Here is a 6000-nt window from a genome sequence, read left to right on the forward strand (position 1 = left end):
AATACGAGTTGTGCATGAAGGAATCTACACACAGCAGCCAAAATGCAGCATCTTCAGGTACGACAAAGGAAGGACAGTCACAGCTAAAAACTGGTGTTAACCAGACAGTGCCTCTCCCGGGCTGTCAGCCGTTCTCTCGGCAAATGAGTCTCCCTACAGTGGGAGCGGAGCGACCGAACGGCCGGCTGCTGCTCGTCAGCTAACGTTAGCTTTGTAATTTCACCCACTTAACATGCCTTCATCATACACTGGTTAGCCAAAATTTGCCAAACAAAATTGTCACTCATCTGGCGATAGCGATGTGCTTTCCTACGATGTGAAAAGAGCGTGTGAATTCAACATTAAGTTGTTACATTTAACTATTTTAGAGGCTGTGGACGTTGTTTACTTCATTAATGTGTTTACTGTGTTAATGGACTGAGGATGGGAGTAGGATTCGGTATTCGGTTTCGGATTCGGCGGAATCCTAACCAGTGCATTCGGTGGATTCGGTGCATCCCTAAAAATAATATATGATGCTCATTTTCTGGTTCTTGTTTTGTGTTTCTACTAGAACATGTTTACATGCTTTAATTTAAAAAGCACTTTATTTTTTTTTATTTTTTACTGCATGTCTGTCTGAAACGCTCCGTTTGAGCGTCTGTCTCTTTAAGCCCCCCCCCCCATCTGAAAAGCCCAGTCTGCTCTAATTGGCTTGCGAAAAAAATACGGCGCACCTTCGCAAAGGTAGTTCTCAAGCCGTGGGTGGAGATACTCAGATGTGGGGCAGTATATTCCATGTGCACGTGACAGAGGAAGAGCAGCCAAATCTCAATGTGTTGTCGAATCGCATGTTTTCTGATCTAGGCAGCCAACCAAAAAAACCTTTTTTTCATTCACAGTTGTGGGTTAGTAGGCACTCCAGAGGCCCGTTTCAGAAAGCAGGTTTAGTGAAAACTCTGAGTTTGTTAACCCTGAGATGAGGAGAAACTCTGGGTTTTCTGTTTCAGAAAGGGAGGTAACTTAACCTCAGAGTCAGTTACTATGGTAACTGAGCCTGTGAACCTAACCTGGTCGGGAGCAGGTTTTCTTCAAGAAACCTCCAGTTTCTCTCAGTCTCCTCCCTCTGACACAGCGCTCTCTCATTTCCTCATTCATTCATTCAGTCTGTATCGGGCGCATTTTAGTGCAGTTTGTTATCGCCATGAATAAAAAAAAAACAGTGTTGGTTTATTAACCATGTTAGGCAGACTATACGTTTCCTTTTGTCGACGATCCCGTTGCTGAAGAAGCTGTATTACTTCGCAGGGAGTTAAACATACATTGGGAGATGATATTGAGGCCCCGACTATAGATGCATTTTCATTTCCAGATACTAGCCTACCTATTTGAGCGGTATCGTTTTTCTTCCCAGTCTATCAGTTATGTAGCCTACATAACCTTATCCGTCCTCATATCACTAACATCACCCATCGTGGACATGCTCTTACATCCCAGCAGATTATTTGTGTCGCATTACTGTTGTGCTAATGGCAGTTTTCTTTACAACATTGGTGATGCGGAGCATATTAGTAAAGCCACTGTATAGCAAAGCTCCGTCAGAAGAGTCGCTCTGAAACGTTTTTGTAGTGTTCCCTGGACACAAACCAGTAAGAGCCATTAAAAAAGAAGTTCCATGTATTGCAGGTGAATGATGTAAACCCATAGACTGTATATTAATATTAACAGTCTATGTGTAAACCCAATACATCATCCATGTGTACCCTTTGAAATAAAAGAGTATGAATTATAATGATGTTAATGATAGTGCTGCAGCCTCAGAATGGGATTAGTAGGCCTAGGACTTTTTCGCCCGCAGGATTGCACTTAAATGAAATAGATTATAGGTTCAGTACCATTTAACCAGTAATATTATAGGCTACTTATGATTAAATATGATATACACTATATTGGAATAGATGCATTTACTCTAGCAGCAAATTCTCTCTCTTTTGCAGCAGCCGTTGTGTTGTAGATAAATAAATAAATTGTATAGACAAAATATATGTTCAAACTCGCTGTATGTGCGCATTTCAGTATAGCAGTTTGTTTGTGGTTGTTACCATGGTGAATCGTAGTATCATGGCTCCATTCATGCTGTCTTTTTATTGTGCTGGTGCACGCACTTAACTCTGAGTCAACCTACTCCGAGTTGATTGAACCAACTCAAATCAGCTGTTCTGGAACCGAAAACTCCCGAGTTTCCCATCTCAGGGTAAATCAACTCAGAGTTCAGGGTTAGACTCAGAGTTTGTTAAATTTCCTTCCTGAAACGGGCCCCTGATACCCAAATGTATGTACACAAGCACTGAGAAGTGAGTTTTTTTTATGATGTGTTCCCTTTAAAAAAAATAGTAAAACTGTGATCCATTTTAGAGGTACTAAGGTCACATGTCTTCACTATATTAAGCAGCAACTGAAGGCAAAAAAAGTACAAAAATCTCATAGTTGTACCATAAGAGATAAAATAGGTCCTACAATAAAATGAAGTGTGAAAGTTTAGTCTTAAAACAACAAAAACACTTCAAGTTCCACTTTGCCAAATTTCTGGGTCATTACATTAAGCTGATGCTTTTATCCAAAGTGAATTGCTGTGTATGTCAGAGGTCACACACACACACCCCTCTGGAGCAACTAGAGGTTAAGCATCTTGCTCAGGGACACATTGGTTGACGTATCGCAGTGGGAATCAAACCCAGGTCTCCCACACCACAGGCATGTGTCATATCCACTGTGCCATCACCACCCTCGAGTCTTCCTCGAGGGAAGGTGTTTGTTCACTTGTCATGGAAATAGCTCAATTGCACCACATATCTAAGTATGGAACTTCAATGACAACCAAGCGATTTCCATCAGCTGAGGAAGACCATGAGATGTGGTTGAAAGTTCTGAAAACAGCTAGTACAGTACGGGAATCACAAGTTGACATTACTATAATTTTTTTTGGTCAAATCCCAGAAACTCACAACTGACAACATGATGTTATAATTATTTGGGGGGAAAGAGGATTTCGATCTTTCAGCATTTTTATGCTTTGTATTGACAAAAGGCCAATTACTGAATAATAGTGATGCATGGCGATGCTAGAGAAGACAACTGTTGCTTAAAGACTTTGTGCTAATAATAGTTTGAAGGACTGGAAATACTATGTAATATAGCACAATGCAAACAATAGAGGGACACTGTAGCAGGCAAGCCATATCGGGTATTTAAGTCTAGCCAGCTGAAAATAACTACTGACATACTCTGTGCAGATAGTAGGAATTACAGCAGCATGCGGTTTTGTTGTCTGGAAGAGAATGTGTTTGCATTTTCTGTGTTTGTGTGTGTGTGTGTGTGTGTGTGTGTGTGTGTGTGTTATGTTTGTTTTCATGTATTTTTGTGCAGATCTGCTCATGCTCACATTTTAGGTGCTTTGGTGCATATATGCTCTTTCCTGTTTGATTATAATTTACTTGCTTGCTTGCTTGCTGTTTTGTTGTGTGTGTTTGCATGCATGTGTGTTTGCAGAGGATTCAACCACCCTATAGTTGGCTCACTGTATTGTATGTCCCTCCCATTCTGCTATCTCCGCTATCTATCTTGCAAGGGCACAGTCGCTGCATCCGAAGCATAGGGCCGTCCAGGACGGTTGTAACTCGTTTAAAGTGCTCATATTATTCTTTTTGGCTTTTCCCCTTTCATATATTGTGTTATTTATCATGTTTGTGCACATTATAGGTTTACAAAGTGAAAAAGCCCAAAGTCCACCCCAAAGAGACTTACCATCTCCAACAGAAAACACTGTTCACAAACTGCTCCAAACAGCTCTATTGTAGTCCAGCCTTTACTTCCGTGACGAATGTGTGTCACTTTGTAACACACGTTATAATGCTCGCTTAGCTGCTAGCGTAGCACGCCCTCATACTCTGCTTCTGACTGGCTAGTAGTCCTTACCTAGGTACTGAGCATGTGCGACTCCCAACAAAGATGGAACAGAAGTGAGATGCCTCACTCTGTAGCTAAAACAGAGAGCTCAACACACAGGGTGAAAAGAGGAGCTGCAGCAGTGTGTAGTACAACAAAAATATGGTGTTTTTTGAAAATGAAACCTTGTAAACCTCTTCTGATATTACTTCTAAATATAATTATGACCCTGAAAATTAGCATAATATGAGCACTTTAAAGAAATACAAACAAGTCAGAGTGTTTTTTTTCTCCCTCTATCCCAGAATAGATAAGCGGTGTAGCCAGACCATTACTCCAGCGCTGACACAGCACTGTGGAGATAGGTCTGGCAATGCGAGACTACCCGACCCATAAAGCCGGGAAGGAACTGACATTTATGGGAGCAATTTTACAGGGAAGGAAAAGCCGTTAACACGCAACAGTTTGCTGATAATCCAAACCTTACTTTCAAACTGCACACTGATCAGCTCTCTCTGAGTCCATCTGCTGATCACAGATCAGCTTTATCACTCACGCAGTATAAAGAACGACACTGCCAACTAAACTTGGCTAGTGACACTTAAGCAACGGTTCCACCCAAAAACACTCGATAACACTCAAAGGCTAGCAGAGAACATAGGTTTAAAGTTTACAGGCTGGTGGACGGTGATGTTTTTAGCAAAAGAGATTGTGTGTGTGTGTGTGTGTGTGTGTGTGTGTGTGTGTGTAATGGTTAGTGGCCAGTGTTAGGTTCTAGCACCTGCGATACTCCGGGCCCCAAAGACAGTTGGAAGCAGTCCACTGAAATACACACACACACACACACACAGAGACACATTCACACACGCACCAGAATAAAGGTCACACACTCTCAGTGGCTTCATTTTCTGTCAGAATCAAGCTGGTGTGTGTTTGTGCATATGTGTGTGTGTGTGTGTGTGTGTGTGTGTACATGTTTCTCTGTATTTGTACCTTGAATGCACAGCTGTTTGTCGAAAATCTACAACCAATGTGCTCTTTCTCTCTCTCTCTCTCTCTCTCTCTCTCTCTCTCTCTCTCTCCTTTTCTTTGTGTGTTTTTGTACTTAATCATTGCTCCAAGAACCAGAACAAGATCTGTAGCAGGATTAGCTGCATCCACAACTTTAGAGAGGGAGAGAGAGAGGGGGGGGGGGGGGTTATATTGGTGTTACTCTTCTCCCCCCCCCCCCCCATCTCTCTCTCTCCCCTGTGATAGTCCACGGACCAGATGCCCACTTTGGCACCAACGCTCTGCCAGTGTTATGCTAGGCATGGGGCATACACACACACACACACACACACACACACACACACACACACACAGGGAGGAGAAGAGGCTGTAAAAAGAACACTCGTCCATCTGTCCATGTCCCGGCTAAACTGGTACTGAACACATCAGGACGTTGTGTCTCCCTACAGTGTCCTCAACATTCTTCTTATCTTTCACCTCTCTTCATCTCTACTCCTCCCTGATTGCTGTCTTGATCGCTACAGCAACATGAAAGTAAACGGAGAGACCTGAATGATTTTCAGCAAAAGTAAGGAACCCAGTTTGAGGCATTGGAAGTCTTGGGGGACAGAGCGGGGCCCAAAGACTCGAGCTGGGTCCCAAATCCATACATGTTATATGTTTGACATCTATCAGGTGACTTTCAAAAATCATACAAATGTAGTATGCACACTGGCATCTTTGATTACTCATTGAGTTTTGACAGCCCTACGTGTATTGGATTGATTAGATGAAGATGAAAAATGAGAAGAGCCTTCTGTCTCGACAGTCGTTTGCTTGCTTTCCATCGCTGCCGTGTTTGTTCTCGTGCACTTATTAACTGTAAGTTGAGCAGCTAATCATGGGGGTTCCTCTCAACGACGGGGGGTCCGACTCCGATTCAAAAAGCAGACGAGGGTCGACTAGTGTCAACAGCGTGGGACACATTGTAAAAAACGTTTGCGGTTTATTGTAGAGGAAGACGGTGTCCAACGTGTGTGTGTGTGTGTGTGTGTGTGTGTGTGTGTGTTTGTCTCACATTGTAGC

This window comes from Sander vitreus, chromosome 2, assembly GCF_031162955.1.
Source record: "Sander vitreus isolate 19-12246 chromosome 2, sanVit1, whole genome shotgun sequence".
NCBI classification, from domain to species: Eukaryota; Metazoa; Chordata; class Actinopteri; order Perciformes; family Percidae; genus Sander; species Sander vitreus.